The sequence below is a fragment of the Mirounga angustirostris genome, unplaced genomic scaffold (assembly GCF_029215605.1).
Source record: "Mirounga angustirostris isolate CCGP_5_RB_7025 unplaced genomic scaffold, mMirAng1.0.hap1 SCAF_7, whole genome shotgun sequence".
In the NCBI taxonomy this organism is placed as follows: Eukaryota; Metazoa; Chordata; class Mammalia; order Carnivora; family Phocidae; genus Mirounga; species Mirounga angustirostris.
Window position 1 is genome coordinate 41,079,558 of NW_026991715.1, and position 13,776 is coordinate 41,093,333.

Below are 13,776 nucleotides of genomic sequence, written 5' to 3' on the forward strand. Positions count from 1 at the left end.
GACATCATGAACTGAGCCAGAATCAAGAGATGGATGCTTAACCAGCTGAGCCATCCAGGCGCCCCTATGTGCTGTTGAGTTCTGTCAACTCTGTAGTGGTCTCTTGTTTGTTTGTTAGTTTTTAAAGACTTTATTCATTCATTTGAGAGAGAGAGAGAGAGAGCGAGAGAGAGCATGAGCGGGGGAGGGGCAGAGGGAGAGAGAGAAGCAGACTCCCTACTGAGCAAGGAGCCCAACGCAGGGCTCCATCCCAGGATCCTGAGATTACTGCCTGAGCTGAAGGCAGACGCCCAACTGACTAAGCCACCCAGATGCCCCTGGTGGTCTCTTCTTAATCAGGTTCCCTTGCTTTGCTGGTAGACCACTTGATCTGAATCCTAGTCCAGTTATTTTGAAGAAGGTCAGGTGGTGACACATGACTTTTACCAACTGTTTTTAAATTTTTTCCAGAGATTTTATTTATTTGGGGGAGGGGAGAAGAAGAAGCAGACTCCCCACTGAGCAGGGAGCCCTATGCAGGGCTCCATCCCAAGACCCTGGGATCAGGACCTGAGCCGAAGGCAGATGTTTAACCGACTGAGCTACCCAGGCTCCCACCACTGAAAATCTGTCTGAAGTTTTTGCAAGGTCTCTTTACTCTACCAGCTTCAGTTTCCTTAGATATATATGTTATAGTTAACTTATATTGAGTAGCTTACATTTTCACCCTCTTAATAATATCTTTTGATGGAAAAATGTCCTTAATTTTAATTCAGTCCAATTTAGCAATCTTTTCCTTTACTGTTAGTCTTTCTTGTATCATATTTAAGAAAATTTTTCCCACCCCAAGATTGTGAGGATATTTTATGTAATCCTGGAAGCTCTATGATCCATTGTAATTAATTTTTGTGGCTGATGTAAGTAGGTTGCAAAATTCAATTTTTTTAACATGGATTTGTGGATGGTCAACCCAATTTTATTTATTGAAACTACCATTTTTCTTTTCTTTTTTTTTTTTTTAAGATTTTATTTATTTGTGAGAGAGAGAATGAGAGACAGAGAGCATGAGAGGGAGGAGGGTCAGAGGGAGAAGCAGACTCCCTGCTGAGCAGGGAGCCCGATGTGGGACTCGATCCCGGGACTCCAGGATCAGAGCCAAAGGCAGTCGCTTAACCAACTGAGCCACCCAGGCGCCCGAAACTACCATTTTTCTTTATCACTCTGCAATCTTATTCTTGTCAGAAACCAGTAGGTCACATAATTGTGGGTAAGTTTCTGTATCCTTGTTCATATACCTTATGGGATATTTTTCCCATTTTTTTTTTAAAGATTTCATTTATTTATTTGAGAGAGAGAGAGAGCAAGCTCATGAGCACGGGGCAGGGGTGTGGGTGCAGAGGGAGAGGGAGCCCAAAGTGGGGCTCAATCCCCAGAGCCCTGGGATCAGGGCCTGAGCCAGCCGAAGGCAGACGCTTAATTGACTGAGCCACCCAGGCACCCTGTTTTTTCCCCAGATTTATTGAGAAATAATTGACATATGTCACTGTATAAGTTTAAGGCACACGGCATGATGGTTTGATTTACATATATTGTGAAATAATTACCACAGTAGATTCAGTTAGCAACCATTTCCTCATATAGATACAAGAAAAAGAAAAGAAAGAAGAAAAGAATAAAGGGAAAAAATGTTCTCCTTGTGATGAGAACTCTCAGGATTTATTCTAACACCTTCCCTCTATAACTGGAAGTTTGTACCTTTTGACCATCTTTCTCCAGTTCCCCCTACCCGCGTCCCCTGCCTGTGGTAACCACAAGTCTGATCTCTTTCTCTGTGAGTTTTTCTTGTTTTTCAGTTTGTTTGTTTGGTTCCACATGTGAGTGACATCATATGGTATTTGTCCTGTGTCTGACTGATTTCACTTAGCATAAAGCCTTCAAGTTCCATTTGTTTTGTTGCAAATGGTAGGATTTCCTCATTTTCTATGGCCTAGTACTATTCCATGGTGTGGGTGTATATATACACATATATATACCACATGTATATACCACTTCTTTATCCGTTCATCCTTCAGTGGACACTTAGGTTGTTTCTGTGTCTTGGCTATTGTAAATAATACTGCTGTTAACATGAAGGTGCAGATATCTTTTCAAGTTAGTGTTTCATAAGTCTTTGGAAGAAGTGGAATTGCTGGATCATATGGGAGCTCTATTTTTAATTTTTTGAAGGTCCTCCATACTATTTTCCACGGTGGCTGCACCAATTTACCATCCCACCAACAGTGCCCCAAGGTTTCCTTTTCTCCACATCCTTGCCAGCATTCAGTATCTCTTGTTTTTGTGTGGATGGCTGTTATACTAGGCATGAGGTAATATTGCATTGTGGTTTTCATTTGCATTTCCCTAATGACTAGTGATGTTGAGCATCTTTTCATGGACAATTGCAGAAATGTCTATTCACCAAGAAATGTCTTCGTGCATTTTTTAACTGGGTTATCTGGGGTTTTTGCTATTGAGTTGCATGAATTTTTTGTACATTTTGAGTATTAATCCTTTATTAGATAAATGGTTTGTAAAGATTTGTAATATTGTAAATATTTGTAAAAAGAAAAATTGTCTTTTCACTCTGCAGAAGCTTTTTAGTTTGATGTCGTTCCATTTATTTATTTATTTATTTTTTATTGTGTTGCTTGTGCCCTAGGTGTCACATCCAAAAACTCATTACCAAGAGCCATGTCAAGAAACTATGTTCCTATGTTTTGTTCTAGGAGTTTCATGGCTTCAATCTTACATTTAAGTCTTTAATCTATTTTGAGTTAATTTTTGTGAGTGATCTCAGATCCAGTGGGCCCAGTTTCATTCTTTTACATGTGAATGTCCAATTATTGCAGCACCATTTTTTGAAAAGACTGCATACTGAACTTTTTATCTAATGGGTTTTTCTATATATATGCAGTCAAATGCTCTACTCCTGAGCTATATCCCCTGTTTTTCTCTCTATATAAAACACCTATTTGGACCTCACAGATGCACTAAGTTTGTTTACTGTTACGCACAGTATATGCAGCCTTCCCCTGTATGATTCTTGTCTTGCTATGGGAGGATGTTTCTTGATTTTGTAGAGGCCCACCCTGTGGCTTTGGAAAATCCACCCTGACCTGTCTCTCGGACCACTTTGGTCTCATTGAAGTAGGTCTTTATAATACTGCTAAGAATCTAACTGGAGTTGAAATATTCTTCTCTTTCTTGGGCTTGCTTTTTTGGTAGTCAATGTTGAAAATAGTGGATGTGAGCACTTGTAGTTTAGGTGTCAGTGAGGTACTGAGATCAGAGGTTCCTCATGCTTCCAATAACATCATCATCACAAACACCTCATAGTTAACCTTAGGGAATGTAAATACTATTTTATTACCAACACAGCTTTAAGGCAAAATAAATGTCAGGTGGTAACATGCCTTTCCAAGATTAGCAGTTGTTCTCTAGAATAACTATGTTCCTCACAGGACTAGGAAGAACATTCATCTGTTCCAGCTTCAACTCTTGTGTTTAAATCTCACCTGTTAGTGGGCATCTAGTCAATGCTTAAATTCTTCATGTGACAGATTAGGATCAGCAGTTGCTTATATGGTGCTGAAAACTCTCTTGGAATTTTGATTTATTTATCCTAATTCTTGACTTCAGAAAAATTCTATCTTATTATCTCCATGATCCTCCTTAACAGATGTTTGTTAATAACAACTATAGTCCACTTTAAATTTTCTTTCTGTGAAATAATCCAGTCCATCAACTACTTCTCATTTGATAGTGCTTCAAGTTGTCCCCCCTCAGCATGTTTCCATTTTGTCTTTGTGCTTTTGAAAGGGAACTACCTTGAAGGCTGCTCTAGGACAGTATGATGACCACAGTGGTCTTAAGGTCTGCTACCCTCCCCCACACCTTCCCACCCCCACTCACTCAATGCACAAAACTCTAATAATTATGTCTAAGATCTCGTTAATTATCTTCTAACTCAAAGCTGTACTTGCACTTCATCACACAAAATGTTAAGTATTTCTTTCCGTGCCTCATATGATGCTGCTAAGTTTCTTTTCTTGCATCTGTCCTTTTGTTGACACTCAGCCTATTAATTCATCAGGATAAGCCAGATGGGAAAGCACCTCGACCTCACTGCTTTCAGAGCACATTGAAATTTTATAACTGATGTACTTTTTCATTCAACAAATACGTGAATAGACTTATTATGTGTTAGGTGTTGGCAGAAGGGATGCGTAGGTTAGAAATGAACAGAATGTGAAGAGATGGAAACAAAGAACATCTATTTCAAGAAGTTTTTCTCTGAAGAGAGTGAGAAATAAGAGTCATTGCTGGAAATGGACATGGAGGTAAAAGGAGTTTTAAGGTGGGAAATGACGTACTTCAAACAAAGGTTTATGAAGACAAACTGTCAGGCCCATTCTAAATACTTTTTTTTTTCCCTGCAGGCTCAAAATTCTGAGTTCCTTTAATCATTCATCAGAGTGGCAAGAAGATAATGTCATAGAACCTCTTTAGAGCTTTCTAGTATTCAACACAGAAAAAACAGGTGGTGAGTGTCCACTGTTGGGGTAATTAAGGAAGAAAATAGCTTAAGAAAATGTATTTTTGAATACAGGACTGCTAAGAAATATCAAAAGCAAACTGTGGAGCTCAAGAGGGAAATTTCCTCCAGCATTAGGGATCCTAGTAGTGAATTTCCGAATAACAGTTACTACAGAAGCACTTGTCAGTATCATGTGAAGATGGTCTTCCCTGCCTTGGCTGTATGTGTGGAACCACAGGGAGAATAATGCAACTCTGCTGGGCAGACTGAGGTGCTCCTTTATCTCTGCAAACCCTGCACTTATGCATGCTTCTATTACAGAATGTTAAACTGGGAATTCTATTTTTTTCACTTTTTTATCTCTCTCTTCTACTAAACTACTAGAGGTCATGACCTTTTGTTTTTCATCTCCAGAGTCAAGCACACTGTTCAATCTAAAGGTACCTGATAACCACTAAATTCTATTCCTGAGCCAATATTTCACTCTATGTTAACTAACTAGAATTTAAATAAAAACTTGAAACAAAAAAAAAGGTACCTGATAAAATGGGAAAAATCCATTCACCTCAAGCTTTTGAGGGCAGAGAAATGGTGTAAGAGATAACATCACATACCAGACGACAAAATACTCTAACACCGCACCTCAGAATCTTCAGCAACCTTAGTCTTCTGTCAATAAATTAATAAAATCTTTTAAAAAAATCCATTTAAAAAAAGGGGGGGGGCACCTAGGTGGCTCAGTTGTTAAGCGTCTGCCTTCGGCTCAGGTCATGATCCCAGGGTCCTGGGATCAAGCCCCACATTGGGCTTCCTGCTTGGCAGAGAGCCTCCTTCTCCTTCTGCCCCTGCTTGTGTTCCCTCTCTTGCTGTCTTTCTCTCTGTCAAATAAATTAATAAAATTAAAAAAAAATCCATTAAAAAAAGAAAAGAAATAGCCTTAAGTTGACTCCTGATAGGTTTAGCTGTCAAATGGATTACAAAATAAACAAAACAAAAACCTCTGGTTCTCAAAACTCTGTGGGGTTCGGAATGATGAATAAGGGACTGTGGATCTGTATCTACTTCATGGGCTTGTCACGAGGCATAAAGAGGATAATGCATGTCAAGCTCATAGCTCAGACCACGACACTAAAGGCTTACTTAATACATGGTTATTATTACTACTGCTGCCCTACTTCAGCACGTGTTAAACCTAGGATCAAGTTCCTGTCCTTTCTCTTTCCTCTTACTGGTAAAATCTTTCCATATTGTGTATTTAATTTATAGGAAACTTCCAAACTGCTCTTAATACTAAGTTGTTTTTTTTTAAACGAGTAAGCCTTCAGTGTTGCAGACAACCTCCGTTAGACCCAGCACGGTTGTGAACACCTACCGTTCTTGCTTCCTTGTTGACAGAGCCCTGAGTCTCCCCTTCCAGCAGCTTTACCTTCTCCCAGACTGGCACTGGTTTCTTTCCAGGAATGATTAACTAAGTTCAAACAGGGGAGAAGAAAGCATTCCAGTTGACAAATATAAATGTTTACTGAAAGAAGAAAAAATATTTTTATGACATATGGGAACAAAGAAAAAATTTTTATAGCCAAAGGTAGAAGCCTGAATTTGGGCACAGAAGGTCAATATGCAACTAACCACATTTCAAATAAGGAAATAAAGGATGGGTATGGAACAAACATAGCAAGAGGAAGAGGATGTCAAGAAAGTTAAAATAAATGGAACAGATTTTGATTTCTGGCCCTACTGCCCTTCTTTAAATTTTTTTTAAAGATTTTATTTATTTGAGAGGGGCGCCTGGGTGGCTCAGTCGTTAAGCATCTGCCTTCGGCTCAGGTCATAATCCCAGGATGCTGGGATCGAGCCCCGCATCAGGCTCCCTGCTCGCTGGGGAGCCTGCTTCTCCCTCTCCCACTCCCCTTGCTTGTGTTCCCTTTCTCACTGTCTCTCTCTCTGTAAAATAAATAAATAAAATCTTAAAAAAAAAAAAAAGATTTTATTTATTTGAGAGAAAGAGAGATAGAGAGAGAGCAAGAGCGGGGGGGTGGTGTGGGGAGAGGGAGAAGCAGGCTTCCCACTGAGCAGGGAGCCCGATGCGGGACTCGATCCCAGGACTCTGGGATCATGACCCTCACTGAAGGCAGACGCTTAATTTACAGCTGAGCCACCCAGGCGCCCCTGGCCCTATTGCTGTTAAACTCACATTTTATTAATGAATTCATTCCTGCTGATTCTAATGATCCTTTGTTAGTCTTTCTCACATCTCTAGATACACAATATATGTCACCAGATTCTACCTGCTTTCATTCTACTGTGGGGCATTTCCACTGAGGCCTTGAAATCTTTTCAGACATACTTTATAAAACAAATCTGATTATCTCTCCTGTCAATCCTTCTTTTCCAGACTTCTGTTTTCTTGAGAGCATCATCATCATTTTGGATCTTAGGCTTAAAGGCATCTTTGGTGGCTACTTTTCTGTGGCCCTAGATCTAACCAGCCACCAGTTTTCTTAGTTCATCTTGTAATCCACATCCTGTTTCTATCTCTCTTCCACCACTCTGCCCCATGCCTGGATTATTTCCCTGTGTTCTTTCAGATGGGCTCTCCTTTGTGCTACAGTGTGCATCGAATTGTCATAAAGAGGCAGAGGCCCTGGATTTATGAGTTGGCTTGACCACTCACCAACAATGTATTCTCTGTCCCTTCTCTATACCTCATCAGTTACCTTTGACCCCTGACACAGTCACCAAGTCATGTTGAGCCACTTTCAACATATTGACTCTGTTCTCTTTCTGATACAGTGTCTCTCTACTTCCCTAATTCAGACCATTATTTACTCCTTGAAACAGTTTCCTAACTGCTCTCACTACATCTTGCTATCTTTTAAGCAAACTTTGGATTTTTGGATAGTTTTAGATTATAGAAACGTTAAAAAGATAATACAGAGAATCCATGTATACCCCTCATCCAGTTTACCCTATTGTTAACATTTTACATTACCTGGTACATTTATCATGGCTAAGGAAGCAACACTGACATGTTACTATTAACTAAACTTCAGACTTGATTCCAATTTCACTATTTTTTCCACCAGTGTCCTTTTCCTGTCCCAGTCTCTAATCCAGGATACTATATTAAATTTACTAGTCATGCTTCCTTAGTCTCCTCTGGTCACACTTCCTCATTTATTCCTTATTAATATAACCTGCTTATTCCTGGACATGCTTTACGGAGCTCTAGCCATTTTTAGAATATCCCTCAATTTGGGTTTGTTCAGTATTTTTCTCATGGTTAGACTGAAGCTGAGGATTTGGGCAGGGATAGCATAACAAAAATGAGGCACCCTTTGTGCCGTAGACCATGGGTGTGTGCTGTCCATACGACTTGCCATGATAGGGTTAAACTCGGTTACTTGGTGCAGATAGCACTTGCCAGTTTCCTTAACTGCAGAGTTAGCTTCTATCCCTTTTCATAGTCTGTTATTTAGCACAAAGTCAGTAAATGTGGCCCACACAGGCGAGGAGGGAAGTTAAGCTCCATCTCCTAAAGAGTGGAGAATCTATATAAATTATTTTGAATTCCTCTCTAAGGAAGAATGGTCTCTTCTCCTGTACCTATTTACTCATGTATCCAATAATTTATTTATATCAATATAGAAGGACAAAGTTTCATGGATATTTATTTATTTTGGTTATTTATTTTTTTAGTCACATTGTTCCAGCTTTTGCCAGGGGGGAGTGCTTTCCACTTCTGTAGCCATGTGGCAAGCTCTAACTCTTTTGTTTTCTGCTCAGTTCCTTAGTTTCAGGCACTATAAGATGCTTGCGAGCCATCTTGTATTTTGCCTGCCTCAGCCCTAGAATCAGCCATTTCTCTCTGGTCAGCTTTTTAATCCTCTAATCTGTTCTTCACTTGGAAGCAGAATGGTCATGTAACTCTTTTTTTTTTTTTTTAATGTTTTTTTGTTAACATATAATGTATTATTTGTTTGAGGGGTACAGGTCTGTGATTCATCAGCCTTACACAATTCATAGCGCTCACCATAGTACATACCCTTCCCAATGTCTATCACCCAGCCACCCCATCCCTCCCACTCCCCTCCACTCCAGCAACCCTCAGTTTGTTTCCTGAGATTAGGAGTCTCTTATGGTTTGTCTCCCTCTCTGGTTTCATCTTGTTTCATTTTTTCCTCTCTTCCCCTATGATCCTCTGTCTTTTTTCTCAAATTCCACATATCAGTGAGATCATATGATACTTGTCTTTCTCTGATTGACTTATTTCACTTAGCATAATACTCTCCAGTTCCATCCACGTCATTGCAAATGGCAAGATTTCATTCTTTTTGATGGCTGCATAATATTCCATTGTACATATATACCACATCTTCTTTATCCATTCATCTGTCGATGGACATCTAGGCTCTTTCCATAGTTTGGCTATTGTGGACATTGCTGCTATAAACATTGGGGTGCAGGTGCCCCTTCGGATCACTACATTTGTATCTTTGGGGTAAATACCCAGTAGTGCAATTGCTGAGTTGTAAGGTAGCTCTATTTTCAACTTTTTGAGGAACCTCTGTACTGTTTTCCAGAGTGGCTGCAGGTCATGTAACTCTCTTAATTAAATATTTTCATTGACCCCTTTTTGTAGTTATAATAAAATGCATAATTGATCATTTGTGATTTGTCCCTTGCCTAGGAACCAGTTCACTTTCATCTTAGCTTAGATTTCACTTCTTCCAGGAAGCCATCTTCCACTCATCCCCCAACTCTCCAGACATAGGTTTAGAATCCTTTCTATGCATTTTCTTAGTGCTCTGACCACCTGGTAGTAGACTCTGAATAAACTACACTGAATGAATAACATTCTGATCTTTATAATGGCAACTAACCATAGCGTCCTCATTTGAAAAATGGGCATCTGTAATCCTTACAAATTAATAGTTTGAATGCAGTGAAGTAGGTTTGTGAAAATTCTATGTGAATTTTAATCAACTTCCAGATATAAGTTATGCTAGCAGATAGAGGTGAGGAAGGAAATAAGTTTCATTACTTTTAAGGCAGTGTTCTTAAAGCATTGACCCCTTTATCATTATGTAATACTCTTCTTTATTTCTTATAACTTTCCTTTGAAATCAGTTCTTTCTGAAATTAATATAGCTACTTTGATTACTGTTAACATGGTATATTTTTCTCCATCCATTTACGTTTAATCTGTGTCTCTGTATTTAAAGAGGGTTTTTGTTTTTTTGTTTGTTTTGTAGAAAACATACAGCTGGGTCATGTTTTTTTAATCCATTATGACAATCTCTTATCTTTTTGTTTATCTGTATGCATATATGTAATGTATTTTTGAGAGAGAGAGAGAGAGCAAGTACGAGCAGGGGGAGGGGTAGAGGGGGAGGACAAGTGGACTCCACGCTGAGCGTGGAACCCAACTCGGGGCTTGTTGCGGGGCTAGATCCCATGACCCTGAGATTATAACCTGAGCCAAAATCAAGAGTCATATGCTTAACGAATTGAGACACTCAGGCACCCTGACAATCCTTTATCTTTTAATTGGTGCATTTAGACCACTGACATTCAAAGTAATTATTGATATAGTTGGATTAACATATACTACGTTCATTGCTGTTTTCTGTTTTTTGGCCATGTTCTTTGTTCTTATTTTTGTCTTCTACTCTTTCCTGCTTTTTGGAATTTTAACTGAACGTTTTGTATGATTCTGTTTTCTCTCATTTCTTAGCATATCAGTTACACTTTTAAAACTTTTTTTAGTGGTTGTCTTAAGAGTTTGCAATATACATTTAAGATTAAGTCCACTTTCAAATAACACTACACCACTTCATGACTTCATGGGTAGTGTGAATACCTTATAATAACAAAATAATCCCAGCTCCTCCCTCCCGTTCCTTGTGTCATTGCTGTCATTCATTCCACTCGTATATAAGCATAAATAAATATATGTATAATATATACATATACATAAATATGCATAATCAAATACATGGTTGCTATTATTATTTTGAACTGTTACTTGTTAGATAATTAAGAATAAAAATAATACAGGTTTTTATTTTGCCTTCACCTATCCCTTGCTACTCTTCCTTACTTTATGTAAGGAAGGCCAAGTTCCTGACCTATATTATTTTCCTTCTCTCCAAAGTACTATTTGAAAACACTTTTTACAAGGCAGGTCTACTGGCAACAAATTTCCTCAGTTTTTGTTTATCTAAAGAAGTCTTTTTCTTTCACTCATGAAGGATATTTCACAAAGTACAGAATTTTAGGTTGGTGGATTTTTCTCCCAACACTTTAATTATTGCATTCCACTCTCTTCTTGCTTGCATGGTTTCTGAGAAGTCGGATGTAATTTTTATCTTTGTTTCTCTATAGGGAAGGTGGTATTTTTCCTCTGGCTTCTTTCAGGATTTTTTCTTTATCTTTGATTTTCTTTCTTTCTTTAAAATGTTATGCATAGATGTAGGGGTTTTTTGGCATTCATCCTACATGGTGTCCTCTGAGCATTCTGGATCCATGGTTTGGTGTCTGACATTAATTTGGGGACATTCTTAGTCATTGTTTCAAATATTTCTTCTGTTCCTTCCTCTTTCTTCTCCTTCTGGTATTCCCATTACATGCATGTTATACCTGGGATATTCTGTGTTGTTTTTCAGTCTTCATTCTCTTTCTTTTCAGTTTTCAGGGATTGTATTACTATATCCATTAGTTCAGAGTGTCTATCCTAAGCCATGGGCAGTCTACTCATAAGCCTATCAAAAGCATTCTTCATTTTTGTTATAGTGGTTTTTTTTTTTTATCTCTCGTATTTCTTTTTGGTTCTGTCTTAGGAGTTCCACCTCTCTGCTTATATTGCCCTTCTTGCATGCTGTCTGCTTTATCTATTAGAGCTCTGAGCATATTAATCATACTTGTTTTAAATTCCTGGTCTAATAATTCCAACATCACTTCCATGTCTGGTTCTGATGCTTGCTCCATCTCTTCCCATTGTGCTTTTTGCCTTTGGCTGCCTTATAATTTTTTTTTTTTTTTGATACCCAGATATGATGTACTAGGTAAAAGGGACTGTTGTAAATTGGCCTTCAGTAATGTGGGTGGTGAGGAGTCAGGGAGAGAAAGTGTTCTCTGCCCTATGATTAGGTCTCAGTCCTAGTGAGCCTATGCCTCTGGACTGTGAACTTCACAAATGTTTCTTGGTATTTGTTCTCCCCACTTAGATGGGACGGGATGGCTAAATGGCCTGTAGCTGGGTATTTCTCTTCCCCACATCAGTTAGGCTCTGATAATACTCCAGTTGGTTAGGCTCTGGTTAAATAGTTTCCCTGAAGGGCATGCCTTGTTAAGAACAGATTGCTCTGGCATATTTTAAAATGGTCCTTTTTCAGGCACCTGGGTGGCTTAGTTGGTTAAGCGATTGCCTTCGGCTAAGGTCATGATCCCAGGGTCCTGGGATCAAGTCCGCATTGGGCTTCCCTTGCTCTGTGGGGAGCCTGCTTCTCCCTCTCCCTCTGCCTGCCACTCCCCCTGCTTGTTCTGTCAAATAAATAAATAAAATCTTAAATAAATAAATAAATAAATAAATAAATAAATAAATAAATAAATAAATAAAATGGTCCCTTTTCCCCTTTCCTCTGCTGGAAGCCCAAGGGATTTTTCTGTATATACTGTGGGAATCCTGTCAAGCTCCTGGAGATAAATCTTACAATACTGTGGAGTCCCCTTGAGTTTTTAACTCTCAGACTTGTCCACATTGAGCTTCCAGCAATTCATCAATTACAGTTCAGGGTTTCCTACCCCAGTACTGGTGACATGACAGTTTCCACTGATGAGCCTCTTCTCTGGTAAGCCATGATTCCCAGTAATGGCCTGGCTGTCTCTCCAATCTTGCAGCAGCAGTTTGTCTTATGGATCCAAGAAGAATTGTTGATTTTTCAGTCTCTTCAGCTTTTTACACGTTAGGACAGAACAGCAACTCACAGGCTCCTTACATTGGAACCTGAATCAGCTCTGTCCCTTCTAAATGCTTTCTGCTAAGTTGATGATAATGTCTTGGAAGTCCTGGATTTGGCATCCATGCTAAGAAATGCAGAGGATTGAATATTAATGCAGCCTGTGTTCAGCAGAAAGTCTGTTTGTTTATCAAGGTTCTGGCATGACAAATCTTGAATGTCTCCCTCTACACTCCTAAATATTTAGGGATGCTGTAAAAATCTCTGAGGATTAGAGGCTTCCAAGGCTTCCAGGTTTATCGGTCAGTTTGATTACTCTGCCGTCACTCCATGTACAGCCCCTCCCCCAGATACACACACACACGCCCCCAAATCCATTGTAATAGTTTCCACACCTTCTCCTACATTTGAGATAGTGTTTCTTTTAGCTGGCTTATCATCTGAGAAGTAGAACAAAAACCAGAAACGATAAGCCCTCCCTTCCCTTTTTTTAAACTTTGCAATTCCTTATTTTCCTCTAACAGGGTGCCTAGCACAAAGATATTCACTAACCTATTGTCTGTTGCTTTGCTTTGTTTCGTTTTCTAGACAAACTGTAGCTCCATCTCTGAACTGGCCAGAAGAGGGCACTGGTGAACCATTTTTAAAATGATTCCTTTCAAATTTCACAAACCCCATGGTTTCCCATAGTTTTTCCTTTTATTCTGCCCTGGGAGAAATAAAATGTACAGGGATGCCTGGGTGGCTCAGTCAGTTAAGCATCTGCCTTCGGCTCAAGTCATGATCCCGGGGTCCTGGGATTGAGTCCCACATTGGGCCCCTTGCTCAGTGGGGAGTCTGCTTCTCCCTTTGCTTGCCGCTCTCCCTGCTTGTCCTCTCTCTTTCTCTCTCTCTGGCAAATAAATAAATAAAATCTTAAAAAAAAAAAAAAAGTACAGTTATGGGACTTCTAGAGCAGAGAAACATCACACATTATCTAATCCAGCTGGTCAACCTGAAGGCCCGGCTCCCAGGACCTGTGAAAGTGTCACTCTTTAAAGTATTGGTGAGATAGTGCGAGCTATTTTAAATATTTCAAAAGAGAAATATTTTAAGTATTTAAATTGGTTTTGAGCATCAAGTAGCTTTGCTTTTGACTTAAATTATTATAGTCTCATTTATCTCATAGCCAAAATCTTAAAAAAAAAAAAAATGGGACCCAGAGAAAAAAATAATTTGTGCATCAACATTTACTGTGCTGAGGAATTCTGCTTGTGATAG

General features: G+C 39.1%; 1 long non-coding RNA gene across 1 annotated transcript in view; it reads right to left on the bottom strand.

Moving 5' to 3' along the window:
• LOC135365249 (uncharacterized) overlaps positions 1–13,776 on the bottom strand; it is a 28,966-nt gene that overhangs the window by 5,138 nt on the left and 10,052 nt on the right. The window contains exon 2 of the long non-coding RNA XR_010412884.1: positions 5,928–6,023. This is a non-coding gene — a long non-coding RNA (uncharacterized LOC135365249). The remainder of the gene's footprint in view (positions 1–5,927; positions 6,024–13,776) is intronic.